Source organism: Arachis hypogaea, chromosome 10 (genome assembly GCF_003086295.3).
Source record: "Arachis hypogaea cultivar Tifrunner chromosome 10, arahy.Tifrunner.gnm2.J5K5, whole genome shotgun sequence".
In the NCBI taxonomy this organism is placed as follows: domain Eukaryota; kingdom Viridiplantae; phylum Streptophyta; class Magnoliopsida; order Fabales; family Fabaceae; genus Arachis; species Arachis hypogaea.
The window spans coordinates 51760634-51775465 of NC_092045.1; the positions used below are offsets into that span (position 1 = coordinate 51760634).

At 41.0% G+C, this 14832-nt stretch overlaps 1 non-coding gene across 1 annotated transcript; it reads left to right on the forward strand.

Moving 5' to 3' along the window:
• Positions 1-7090: 7090 nt before the first annotated feature.
• LOC112719250 (small nucleolar RNA R71) lies at positions 7091-7198 on the forward strand. Its single transcript, XR_003161559.1, has one exon. It is a non-coding gene; the product is annotated as a small nucleolar RNA R71 (small nucleolar RNA).
• The last annotated feature ends 7634 nt before the right edge of the window (positions 7199-14832 follow it).

Below are 14832 nucleotides of genomic sequence, written 5' to 3' on the forward strand. Positions count from 1 at the left end.
CAATCCTTTCTTGTGCTACCAACTGTTTTTTCTAGGATCTTCTTTAGTTCCCTGTTTGCTAATTCTGCTTGCCCATTAGTTTGGGGATGATATGGTGTGGCTACCTTATGAATAACTCCATATTTGTGGAGAAGTTTCTCCATTTGTCTATTGCAAAAATGACCACCACCATCACTGATGAGACCCTTGGGTACTCCATATCTAGTAAAGATGTGCTTCTTTAGGAATTGAAGAACAATTTGTGCATCACAGGTAGTTGTGGCTATGGCTTCCACCCATTTTGAAACATACTCTACTGCTACCAAGATATATCTGAATGAATAAGAAGGGGGAAAGGGTCCCATGAAATCAATGCCCCATAGATCAAATAATTCTACTTCCAAAATGAAGTTTTGTGGCATCTCGTTCCTTCTTGTTAGTCCTCCTGCTCTTTGGCATTCATTACATTGGTGGACAAACTCCCTGGCATCTTTGAAGATGGTTGGCCAATAGAAACCACTTTGTAGTACCTTTGCTGCTGTTCTTTCTGGACCAAAGTGTCCACCATAAGCTGAGCCATGGCAATGCCATAATATATCCTTTGTTTCACTTTCAGGAATACATCTCCTGATTATTCCATCAGAGCACCTTCTGAACAGATAGGGTTCATCCCACAAGAACTTCTTTGCTTCATTGATTAGTTTCCTCACTTGTTGCTTAGTGAATTCTTGGGGTATCTTTCTCCCTACTTTGTAGTTTGCCATATCAGCGAACCATGGTGTTTGTTGGATCAGCATAAGATGTTCATCTGGGAAACTTTCATTCACAGGTAATGAAGCCTTTTGAATTGTTTCTGGTGGTAGTCTTGACAAATGATCAGCAACTAGATTTTCAGTGCCTTTCCTGTCCCTTACCTCAATGTCAAATTCTTGTAAGAGTAGAATCCACCTGATAAGTCTTGGTTTAGCATCCTGTTTTGACATCAAATACTTGAGAGCAGCATGATCAGTATAAACCACAATTTTAGATCCTATCAAGTACGATCTAAACTTATCAAATGCATAGACTACAGCTAACAATTCCTTCTCTGTTGTAGTGTAATTTTTTTGAGCTTTATTCAATACTTTACTTGCATAATATATGACATGATGCAAGTTTCCCTTCTTCTGTCCAAGTACAGCACCAATTGCAATTTCACTTGCATCACACATGAGTTCAAATGGTAAGTTCCAATCCGGGGGTGTGATAATTGGTGCTGTTGTGAGTTTATGTTTTAAAGTTTCAAAAGCATGCTGGCAATTTTTATCAAAAACAAACGGTTGATCAATCATTAAAAGGTTACTCAAAGGTTTGGCTATTTTAGAAAAATCTTTGATAAACCTTCTATAAAATCCTGCATGCCCCAAGAAACTTCTAACAGATTTTACATTAGTTGGTGGAGGGAGTTTTTCTATTATTTCCACTTTTGCTTTGTCAACCTCTATTCCTCTTCTTGAAATTTTATGACCAAGAACAATCCCCTCAGGTACCATGAAATGGCACTTCTCCCAGTTCAAAACCAAATTAGTTTCTTGGCACCGTTTCAAGACAAGAGTTAGATGGTTTAAGCAAGTATTGAAATTATCACAAAAAACAGAGAAGTCATCCATGAAAACCTCTAAAAATTTTTCAACCATATTTGAGAAAATGGAAAGCATACACCTTTGAAAAGTGGCTGGGGCATTGCATAATCCGAATGGCATTCTTCTATAGGCAAAAACTCCAAATGGGCATGTGAATGAAGTCTTTTCTTGGTCTTTTGGATCCACCACTATCTGATTATACCCAGAATAACCATCCAGGAAGCAATAATAAGCATGGCCAGCCAACCTTTCAAGCATTTGATCAATGAAGGGGAGTGGGAAGTGATCTTTGCGTGTGGCATCATTCAACCTTCTATAGTCAATACACATTCTCCACCCTGTCACCATTCTGGTGGGAATGAGTTCACTCTTCTCATTAACAATGACTGTCATCCCACCTTTCTTTGGTACTACTTGGACTGGGCTTATCCATGAGCTATCAGAAATAGGATATATGATTCCTGCATTCCATAATTTCATTACTTCCTTCTGGACGACTTCCTTCATTGCAGGGTTGAGTCTTCTCTGAGGTTGAATTACTGCTTTGGAATTGTCCTCCAAAAGAATCTTATGCATGCATACTGTAGGGCTGATGCCTTTCAGGTCATCAATGGTCCATCCTAAGGCATCCTTGTGAGCTCTGAGAACATCAAGAAGCTCTCCTTCTTCTTTCTTTGTCAAAGCTGAATTGATGATCACCGGGAGGCTTTCTGAAGTGCCAAGAAATGCATATTTGAGATGAGAAGGTAATGGCTTCAATTCTTGCTTTTGCACCTCTTCTTTCTTGCTTAGTTCCACTTCTTTGTTTATGAAAGCCTCAGCCACATGTTCCTCTATTGTTTCTTGATTATCTTCTTCTTGCTCATGCTGATCAATGTCTAACATTTCTTCTACCAGGCTCTCTATCATGTCCACCCTCAAATGATCTTCCTTCTCTGGGGGGTGTTGCATTGACTTAAAAACATTGATGATCATTTGCTCATTGTGTACTATGAAAATCATTTCTCCTTTTTCCACATCAATAATGGCTCTTGTAGTTGCTAGAAATGGTCTGCCCAAGATGATTGAATTGTTGCCTTCCTCATCGGTATCTAGGATTACAAAGTCTGCAGGGAAGATAAACTCTCCAACCTTTACTAGCAAATTTTCCATAATTCCATTTGGTGTCTTGATTGATCTGTCTGCCATGACTAGTGACATCCTGGTGGGTTTGAGTTCTTCTATGGCCAACTTCTTCATTATGGATAAGGGCATTAAGTTGATACTAGCTCCAAGATCACAAAGAGCTTTGTCCAAGGATAGTTTGCCTATAGTGCATGACACTACAAAACTCCCTGGATCCTTGAGTTTTGGTGGGATTCCCTTTTGGAGCACGGCACTACATTCCTCACTAAGCATCACCGTTTCCTTCTCATTCCAATCTCTTTTCTTGTTGATGAGCTCCTTTAAGAGCTTGGCATACAGAAGCATTTGCTCCAAAGCCTCTGCCAAAGGTATGTTGATTTCCAACTTCTTGAAAGTCTCAAGAAATTTGTGGAAGTGCTGATCCTTTGTTTCCTTGTGAAATCTCTGTGGATAAGGTAATGGTGGTGTTGAGCTCTTCACCACTTGATGTTGTTTTGGAATTGGTTCCTCCAAGATCTTCTTTCCTTTCTTCAAATTCTGTGGATTGTTGTCTTCCTCTGTGAGTTTTTCTGGAGCATTCTTGCTTATCATGTCTTTGTTGATGGCTTCATCATTCTTTGTTGGCTCAGTGTCATTCTGCTTGGTTGCTCCTTGGTTGCCATCCACTAACACTTTTCCACTTCTTAGTTGCACGACCTTGCATTCTTCCTTTGGGTTGGGAATGGTGTCACTAAGTAGTGAACTCGATGGTTTTTCAACAGAAATCTTCTTGGAGATTTGTCCAATCTGCCTCTCTAGGTTCTTCATGGAGGCTTCTTGGTTCTTTGTTGTCAATTCTTGGTTCTTCATCAGTTTCTCCAAGAGCAGCTCTAGATTGGTGATTCTCTGTGAGTCTTGTGAGATGGGTTAATTTTGGGGTGTTGATGGATGATGATAAGTGTTTTGGTTAGTTAGTTGGTTATTGGGTGGGTATTGGATAGAATTTGGGTAGTTGTTTTGTGGTTTTCTATATGTATTTTGGTTAGTGTTTGGTTGGGGGTTATGGTTTGTGTTTTTCCAATTGTTCTGGCCTGTGTTTCTTTGCCATGGTTGTTGGTTTTGATTATGGTTGTCTCCTCATCTGAGGTTGGGATGGTTCTTCCAAGATGGATTGTAAGTATCACCATAAACTTCATTTGTTCCAGGATTTTGGTTGTGCATGTATTGGACTTGCTCTTGTTGTTGCTCTTCTTGAGTTTCTTCACTTTGCACCCAAGTGGTTGGAGGTTGGCTCGTGGCGCTCACTGCTGCAACTTGCAAACCATCAATTCTTTTGGCCATTTGCTCAAACTGTTGTTGAATTTGCTGCTGCATCATCTTGTTTTGAGCCAAAATTGAATCCACTCCTTCCAACACCATTACTCCTCTTCTCTGTGATGGTTGGCGTTGTCTTTGATGAGCAAAGAAATATTGGTTGTTGGCCACCATATCAATGAGGTTTTGAGCTTCCTCTATGGTCTTCATGAGTTGTAATGAGCCTCCGGCAGAGTGATCAAGAGCTTCTTGAGCTTTAAGAGTGAGTCCCTCATAGAAGTTTTGTAACTTGTCCCACTCAGTGAACATCTCTGGTGGACATTTCCTCAACAAAGCCTTATATCTTTCCCATGCTTCATATAAGTTCTCAGCCTCCAATTGAGTGAACGTTTGAACCTCAGTCTTCAACCTTAGGATAATTCTTTGGATTCGGGTTCACACTTTGGTCATGGTTCTTGGTGATCCATGCATTGGCATAGAACTCTTGAACCATCAAGATTCTGACTTGTTGAATGGGGTTGGTAAGAACTTCCCAACCTCTTCTTCGGATCTCATGTCGGATCTCCGGATATTCACCCTTTTTGAGTGAAAAAGGGACCTCGGGGATCACCTTCTTCAAGGCCACAACTTCATAGAAGTGGTCTTGATGCACCCTTGAGATGAATCTCTCCATCTCCCATGACTTGGAGGTAGAAGCTTTTGCCTTCCCTTTCCTCTTTCTAGAGGTTTCTCCGGCCTTGGATGCCATAAATGGTTATGGAAAAACAAAAAGCAGTGCTTTTACCACACCAAACTTAAAATGTTTGCTCATCCTCGAGCAAAAGAAGAAAGAAGAGAGTAGAAGAAGAAGAAATGAGGAAGAAGGGAATGGCTTTGTGTTCGGCCAAAAGGGGGGAGAAGTGGTGTGTACGATGATTGGTGAATGGGTGAAGAAGAGAGAGAGAGTGGTAGGGTAGGTGGGGATCCTGTGGGGTCCACAGATCCTGAGGTGTCAAGGAAAAGTCATCCCTGCACCAAATGGCAAGCAAAAACACGTTTTTAGCCTTTTCTGGCGTTAACGCCAGCTTCTTGCCCATTTCTGGCGTTTAACGCCTGTCTGGTGCCCCTTTCTGGCGTTAAACGCCCAGAATGGTGCCAGACTGGGCGTTAAACGCCCAACAGCTAACCTCACTGGCGTTTAAATGCCAGTAGGTGCGTCCTCCAGGGTGTGCTGTTTTTTCTTCCTATTTTTCATTCTGTTTTTTCTTTTTTCATTGATTTTGTGACTTCTCATGATCATCAACCTACAAAAAAAAATGACAAAGGAAAATAGTTAATTATAAAACATTGGGTTGCCTCCCAACAAGCGCTTCTTTAATGTCATTAGCTTGACAGAGGACTCTCATGGAGCCTCAGAAATGCTCAGAGCTATGTTGGAACCTCCCAACACCAAACTTAGAGTTTGAATGTGGGGGTTCAACACCAAACTTAGAAGTTGGTTGTGGCCTCCCAACACCAAACTTAGAGTTTGACTGTGGGGGCTCTGTTTTTGAGAGAAGCTCTTCATGCTTCCTCTCCATGATGACAGAGGGATATCCTTGGGCCTTAAACACCAAGGATTCTTCATTCACTTGAATGATCAACTCTCCTCTATCAACATCAATCACAGCCTTTGCTGTGGCTAGGAAGGGTCTGCCCAGGATGATGGATTCATCCATGCACTTCCCAGTCTCTAAGACTATGAAATCAGTAGGGATGTAATGGTCTTCAACTTTAACCAGAACATCCTCTACAAGTCCATGGGCTTGTTTTCTTGAATTGTCTGCCATCTCTAGTGAGATTTTTGCAGCTTGCACCTCAAAGATCCCTAGCTTCTCCATTATAGAGAGAGGCATGAGGTTTACACTTGACCCTAAGTCACACAAGGCCTTCTTGAAGGTCATGGTACCTATGGTACAAGGTATTGAAAACTTCCCAGGGTCCTGTCTCTTTTGAGGCAGTTTCTGCCTATACAAGTCATCCAGTTCTTTGGTGAGCAAAGGGGGTTCATCCTCCCAAGTCTCATTTCCAAATAACTTGTCATTTGGCTTCATGATTGCTCCAAGGTATTTAGCAACTTGCTCTTCAGTGACATACTCATCCTCTTCAGAGGAAGAATACTCATCAGAGCTCATGAATGGCAGAAGTAAGTCCAATGGAATCTCTATGGTCTCATTTTGAGCCTCATATTCCCATGGTTCCTCATTGGGGAACTCATTGGAGGTCAGTGGACGCCCAGTGAGGCCTTCCTCAGTGGCGTTCACTGCTTCTCCCTCCTCCCAAAATTCGGCCATGTTGATGGCCTTGCACTCTCCTTTTGGATTTTCTTCTGTATTGCTTGGGAGAGTACTAGGAGGGAGTTCAGTAATTTTCTTGCTCAGCTGACCCACTTGTCGTTCCAAATTTTTAATGGAGGACCTTGTTTCAGTCATGAAACTTTGAGTGGTTTTGATTAGATTAGAGACCATGGTTGCTACGTCAGAGTTATTCTGCTTAGAACTCTCTGTCTGTTGCTGAGAAGATGATGGAAAAGGCTTGCTATTGCTAAACCTGTTTCTTCCACCATTATTGTTATTGAAACCTTGTTGAGGTCTTTGTTGATCTTTCCATGAAAGATTTGGATGATTCCTCCATGAAGGATTATAGGTGTTTCCATAGGGTTCTCCCATGTAATTCACCTCTTCCATTGAAGGGTTCTCAGGATCATAAGCTTCTTCCTCAGATGAAGCTTCCTTAGTACTGCTTGGTGCATTTTACATTCCAGACAGACTTAGAGAAATCATATTGACTTGTTGGGTCAATATTTTGTTCTGAGCCAATATGGCATTCAGAGTGTCAATCTCAAGAACTCCTTTCTTCTGACTAGTCCCATTGTTCACAGGATTTCTTTCAGAAGTGTACATGAATTCGTTATTTGCAACCATTTCAATTAGTTCTTGAGCTTCAGTAGGCGTCTTCTTCAAGTGAAGAGATCCTCCAGCAGAGCTATCCAAAGACATCTTGGATAATTCAGAGAGACCATCATAGAAAATACCTATGATGCTCCATTCAGAAAGCATATCAGAAGGACACTTTCTGATTAATTGTTTGTATCTTTCCCAAGCTTCATAGAGGGATTCTCCTTCCTTCTGTCTGAAGGTTTGGACTTCCACTCTAAGCTTACTCAATTTTTGAGGTGGAAAGAACTTTGCCAAGAAGGCATTGACTAGCTTTTCCCAAGAGTCCAGGCTTTCTTTAGGTTGAGAGTCCAACCATGTTCTAGCTCTGTCTCTTACAGCAAAAGGGAATAGCATAAGTCTGTAGACCTCAGGGTCAACCCCATTAGTCTTGACAGTGTCACAGATTTGCAAGAACTCAGCTAAGAACTGATGAGGATCTTCTAATGGAAGTCCATGAAACTTGCAATTCTGTTGCATTAGAGAAACTAATTGAGGCTTAAGCTCAAAGTTGTTTGCTCCAATGGCAGGGATAGAGTGCTTCTCCCATAGAAGTCGGGAGTAGGTGCAGTAAAGTCACCCAGCACCTTCCTTGCATTGTTGGCATTGTTGTTGTTTTCGGCTGCCATGAGTTCTTCTTCCTTGAAGAATTCGGTCAGGTCCTCTAAAGAGAGTTGTGCTTTGGCTTCTCTTAGCTTTCTCTTCAAGGTCCTTTCAGGTTCAGGGTCAGCCTCAACAAGAATGCTTTTGTCTTTGCTCCTGCTCATAAGAAAGAGAAGAGAACAAGGAAATGTGGAATCCTCTATGTCACAGTATAGAGATTCCTTGAAGTGTCAGAGGAAAAGAAAAGTAGAAGACAGAAGTAGAAAATTCGAACTTATCAAAGAAGATGGAGTTCGAATTTTGCATTAAGGGATAGTGTTAGTCCATAAATAGAAGGATGTGAGAAGGAGGGAGTTGATTTTCGAAAATGAAGTAAAAAAAATTTTGAAAACATTTTTGAAAAACATTACTTAATTTTCGAAAATAAAAGTGGGAAAGAAGTGAAGTGATTTTTGAAAAGATTTTGAAATTAGAAATCAAAAAGATTTGATTGAAAACTATTTTGAAAAAGATGTGGTTAAGAAGATATGATTAGTTTTAAAAAGATGTGATTGAGAAGATATGATTTGAAAAACATTTTAAAAAGATTTGATTTTGAAAATTAAAAACTTGACTAACAAGAAAAGATATGATTCAAACATTAAACCTTTCTCAACAGAAAAGGCAACATACTTGAAATGTTGAATCAAATCATTAATTGGTAGCAGGTATCTTTGAAAAAAGGAAAGAAATTGATTTTGAAAAAGATTTGATTGAAAAGATATGATTTGAAAAAGATTTGATTTTAAAAAACTTTGAAAACCTGAAAAAATTGCATTGAAAAACAGAATCTTCCCTCTTGTGCCATCCTGGCGTTAAACGCCCAGAATGGTGCACATTCTGGCGTTTAACGCCAAAACTATACCCTTTTGGGCGTTAAACGCCCAACCAGGTACCCTGGCTGGTGTTTAAACGCCAGTCTGTCCTTCTTCAATGGGCGTTTTGAACGCCCAGCTTTTTCTGTGCAATTCCTCTGCTGTATGTTCTGAATCTTCAATTCTCTGTATTATTGACTTGAGAAGACACAAATTAAAAAATATTTTTGGATTTTTAATAATAAGGAAAAATCAATATGCAACAAGAATCAAATAACAATGCATGCAAGACACCAAACTTAGCAGTTTGTATACTACTGACACTAACAAAATGAAAATGCATATGAGACACACAAAACACTCAAGTCAATTGAATTCAAAGATCAGAGCACGAAAATTATCAAGAATTACTTGAAAATCCTTAAGACACATGAATGAATGCATGCAATTGACACCAAACTTAAGATGAGACACTAGACTCAAGCAAGAAATTTTTGGATTTTATGATTTTTTTTTATTTTTTTGTGTTTTTTCGATAATTAAATGGAAAAAGATATCAAAATTCTTAATGAGAATTCCAGGAATCAGTGCAATGCTAGTCTAAGACTCTGGTCCAGGAATTAGACATGGCTTCACAGCCAGCCAAGCTTTCAAAGAAAGCTTCGGTCCAAAACACTAGACATGGCTAATGGCCAGCCAAGCCTTAGCCGATCACTGCTCCAAAAGCAAGATTGATAAAAATCAACAAGCTCTTGTGATGATAAGTTGAAACCTCGGTCCAATGAAATTAGACATGGCTTCACAGCCAGCCAGATTTCAACAAATCATCATGAAACTCTAGAATTCATCCTCAAGAATTTCGAAAAAAAAATACCTAATCTAAGCAACAAGATGAACCGTCAGTTGTCCAAACTGAACAATCCCCGGCAACGGCGCCAAAAACTTGGTGCGCGAAATTGTGAACAATACTTTTCACAACTCTCATAATCCCCGGTCATGAACCCCAGAAACTTGGTGTTCAATACCATGGCATTACACAACTTCGCACAACTAACCAGAAGTGCACTGGGTCGTCCAAGTAATAAACCTTACGCGAGTAAGGGTCGATCCCACGGAGATTGTTAGTATGAAGCAAGCTATGGTCATCTTGTAAATCTTCGTCAGGCAAGCTTAAATGGATATGGTGATGAACGCATAAAAACATAAAGATAAAGATAGAGATACTTATGTAATTCATTGGTAGGAACTTTAGATAAGTGCATGAAGATGCCTTCCCTTCCGTCTCTCTGCTTTCCTACTGTCTTCATCCAATCCTTCTTACTCCTTTCCATGGCAAGCTTATGCAAGGGTTTCACCGTTCTCAGTGGCTACCTCCCATCCTCTCAGTGAAAATGTTCCTATGCTCTGTCACAGCATGGCTAATCATCTGTCGGTTCTCGGTCAGGCCGGAATAGAATCCAGCGATTCTTTTGCGTCTGTCACTAACGCCCCGCCTACTAGGAGTTTGAAGCACGTCACAGTCATTCAATCATTGAATCCTACTCAGAATACCACAGACAAGGTTAGACCTTCCGGATTCTCTTGAATGCCGCCATCAGTTCTAGCCTATACCACGAAGACTCTGATCTCACGGAATGGTTGGCTCAGTTGTCAGGCGAGCACTCGGTTGTCAGGCGATCAACCATGCATCGTGCAATCAGGAATCCAAGAGATATTCACCCAATCGAAGGTAGAACGGAGGTGGTTGTTAGTCACACGTTCATAGGTGAGAATGATGATGAGTGTCACGGATCATCACATTCATCAAGTTGAAGAACAAGTGATATCTTAGAACAAGAACAAGCGGAATTGAATGGAAGAACAATAGCAATTGCATTAATACTCGAGGTACAGCAGAGCTCCACACCTTAATCTATGGTGTGTAGAAACTCCACCGTTGAAAATACATAAGAACAAGGTCTAGGCATGGCCATGAAGCCAGCCTCCCAGTGATCTAAGATAGCATAAAAATGAAGATAGCTACCAAAGTCTTCAAATACAATATTAAAAGGTCCTACTTATAGAGAACTAGTAGCCTAAGGTTTACAGAAATGAGTAAATGACATAAAAATCCACTTCCGGACCCACTTGGTGTGTGCTTGGGCTGAGCAATGAAGCATTTTCGTGTAGAGACTCTTCTTGGAGTTAAACGCCAGCTTTAGTGCCAGTTTGGGCGTTTAACTCCCATTTTGGTGCCAGTTCCGGCGTTTAACGCTGGAATTTATGAGGGTGACTTTGAACGCCGGTTTGGGCCACCAAATCTTGGGAAAAGTATGGACTATCATATATTGCTGGAAAGCCCAGGATGTCTACTTTCCAACGCCGTTGAGAGCGCGCCAATTGGGCTTCTGTAGCTCCAGAAAATTCACGTCGAGTGCAGGGAGGTCAGAATCCAACAGCATCTGCAGTCCTTTTCAGTCTCTGAATCAGATTTTTGCTCAGGTCCCTCAATTTCAGCCAGAAAATACCTGAAATCACAGAAAAACACACAAACTCATAGTAAAGTCCAGAAAAGTAAATTTTAACTAAAAACTAATAAAAATATACTAAAAACTAACTAGATCATACTAAAAACATACTAAAAACAATGGCAAAAAGCGTACAAATTATCCGCTCATCAGCCTCCAGATACAACAAAAAAGTAATACGGCGGGCCTTTGCTGAAGACGACCTCATCCTAATCCGGAACGACATCGGAACAACTCAACCGGGAGAAGGAAAGCTGGTGGCAAACTGGAAAGGACCCTACCGAGTCATAGAAGTGCTGGGAAAGGGCTACTACAGGCTTTCCGAACTCGACAGAGGAGAGCTTCCTAGGTCATGGCACGCTTGTAACCTAAGAAGGTACTATAGTTAGAAATGATAAAAGATCTCATCATGAGACACACTCTTTTTCCTGAAAGGGTTTTTTAATGAGGTACCATGCTGAGATCCAGAAATTATCCGACTCAAAAGCATAAAAAATTACTGTTTACATATTTTTCATTGTCTTTTAAATAAAATACATTAGACGATTCTACAAGTTTCCAAGATGCATTAATCTGAAACATTCATCATCCGATTACAGAGCAACAGATTGGCAGAAAGTGAAAAACAAATTCACTGCACAATCAAGATAAAGACCAACAGAGATGAAAACCAAATTCATCTGAAGGTCCAGTAAAACGAGGATTTAACCCACCTTCTACAAATCGGCAAAGATGAAAACAGCATAATGCAAGAAGTTATCGAAAGTGATCCGGAGAAAAGACCTGACGAGGTCCTAATGGATTGCTAAATAATAACTTAAAAGACTGGCCGACGCTAGGACGTCGGACCAAGTCAAACAAAGTTACAAGTAAACCTTGGAAAGAGGTCTGGCCAACCCTATAAAAGAGGATTACTTTAACTTAAAAGGGCCCGACACGATGAAGTCGGCCCAAAACATAAAGTTATAGATGTAATCCCTGAAAGAGACCTGCACAAGGTCCAAGAAAGAGGATTACAAAAATAACTTAGAAGGGCTCGACATGATGAAGTCAGCCCAAAACGTAAAGTTATAGAAGTAATCCCTGAAAGAGACCTGCACAAGGTCCAAGAAAGAGGATTACAAAAATAACTTAGAAGGGCCCGACATGAGGAAGTCGGCCCAAAACGTAAAGTTATAGAAGTAATCCCTGAAAGAGACATGCACAAGTTCCAAGAAAGAGGATTACAAAAATAACTTAAAAGGGCCCGACATGATAAAGTCGGCCCAAAACGTAAGGTTATAGAAGTAATCCCTGAAAGAGACCTGTACAAGGTCCAAGAAAGAGGATTACAAAAATAACTTAGAAAGGCCCGATATGATGAAGTCGGCCCAAAACATAAAGTTATAGAAGTAATCCCTAAAAGAGACCTGCACAAGGTCCAAGAAAGAGGATTACCAAAATAACTTAGAAAGACCCGACATGATGAAGTCGGCCCGTATAAAAAACCAAGGCTATAAAAAAGTAATACCTGGCGGAAACCTCAAAAGAGGTCCAAACAAAATAGGATTGCTAGAAAAAGGCCCTTCATTGCCTCAAAGGAATCAAAGCTACAAATACAAAGCAATCCAAAGAAAGTCGAGCAGCAAGGCCAAAATCTAGAAAGGTGCCGAGTCGAGTACAAACAAACATAATATAAAATACAATATTATAACAAGCTTCAGAGGCCACCAGAATCAGCCCCAAAAACTTGAAAGCTACTTGTTGTTTTTCAAAATAAAAGGTGCTAAACAAGCAACCATTAGGAGCATCAACAGTCAGCAAGATATCAGTTACAAAACAAAGAGTTTTAAAAACCCACAAGTCGGGTTATCTACACGAAAAAAAATTCAACTAAAGATCCGAAGCCTTCTTGGCAGCACTGGCAGGTGGTGAAGGAGGACGAGTCTGAATAGGCACAGAATCCACGGTCCCATCATCCCGATTCAAAATTTGACAATCCGGATCAGACACAGAATGACCAACCTCAACTGAAAGGACTGTAGAAGTCGACACTTTGACAGCAAGCGCAGGGGGAGGTTCGACATCATAATCATCATTCGGGTCGTCAGGAACAATCTTACCATCCCTCACAACGTTGTCCAGACTAAAGAGAGACAGGTCGACCTCGGGAGCAGAACTCGAACCTGTTCCTTCAGATTCTCATAAGCAGCATCCACACTACCGACAAGATGACTTTGGAGCTCGGAATAATTAGCTCGGGCAGACTCCAACTCCTCCCTCAGATGCATTACCTCCTGATAAGAGGTAACATAGCTGTCTTTATGCCTTAATGCAGTGTCCTCGGCCAACCTCACAGAAGCCGCCAAAGCAAGGGAGCTCACCTTCTCGTTCTTCAGCTCCTTCTCCAGCTTGGTCACTTTCACCTCAAGCTCCTTCTTCAAACCCTTCATCCAATCGAACTCCTATTTTGCCTTTTCCATGAAGGCTTTAGTGGCATGGAGAGGAAGGTTTTGAGCAGTTCGGTACAGGGCAGCTCCCATATGTGCCATTTTAACTATACTCCGAGTTATAAAATTCAAATGGCGAAGGAGTGATACATCATCCATAGGAAGGGCACCATAGGGACCGATCTGCTGATCTACAAACTTGACCGCGTCAAAATTAGGGACATCAAGATTGAAAGGCTCAATAGTTTTTATATTTTTGTTAGGAGGAGCACCAGAAGCGGCAATAGAGGCTTGGGGAGGATCAATTAAACGAACCCGGGGAGTCGGGATCTTCCTCGCCCCGGCTGAGCTCGGAACGGTCGGCTTTGACTGAGCCTGGGATGATCCCTCCCCGGCTGCCTTGGCCAAGATGTTTTGGGCTGCGGTAGCTTTCTTCGCCATTTTGAAGGCCTTCATAGATTCATTGTTCTTAATCATCTCTGCAAAAAAAAAAAAAAACACAACAGTAAGGAACCAAGTTATAAGTCGAAAAAGAGCTTGCAAATAATATAGGAGCAGACAAAGAGAGGAAAAACAATAAGCATAACTACCCAGCTCAGCTTGGAGGAGAGAGGGATTGGTTAAAAATCACTTCGTGTCGAGATGGGGAGGCTGACCCCAGTTTTCTTCCAGTACAGTCACAAAAGCTTGCTCAGCCTCATCCAACATCTCCCATGTGTATCTAGATACTCGCACATCCTTTTGCCATTCCAAGGGAAAGATGGGCTCGTTATTTTCACCCAGAAAAAAGGGCCGAGCTCCTTCAACAGCTCGGATCTTAAAAAAGTAATTTTTAACATCACGGAAAGATTCATCAAACATAGAAAATACCTTCTTCCCCTAGGAAGCTCGAAAAGAAACCCAAGCAGCCTTCTTCTTAACTACCCCATGATTCGTCAAAACAAAGAGGTAGAAAAAGAGAGATTGTGAAGCAGAAATACCGAATCCATGACACAACAATTAAAAAAATTTTATGAAACCCCAGGAATTAGGGTGAAGTTAGGAAGGAGCAACATTACATGACCTTAACAGGCTGATCTCAAAATCAGAGAAAGGAAGAGTAATACTCATTTGACTAAAAACCAAGTCGTAGGCATAGAAAAAAGGGCGCTCTCCGGCAATCCGAGTAGAGAAACAGACCCTCTCCTCATGACTCAGAGGTACAAGTTCATAGTTCTTTTCATCACCTCCACTACCACAGATCTTATGAAATTGCCTAAGTTGCTGACATAACTCAGAGTCAACCAAAGAAACACATAACAGAACCATAGAATCCACCAATCAGCCATGCCCTCAGGGACTTGGGAAGACGTCTCAACAATATTTTTGCGAGAAGACATGAGGCCAACTAATCCTACAACAGAAAAAAGAAGATCAGATTACTAAATAGCATCTCGGACGAAAGACAAAATAGCTCGGCCAACATA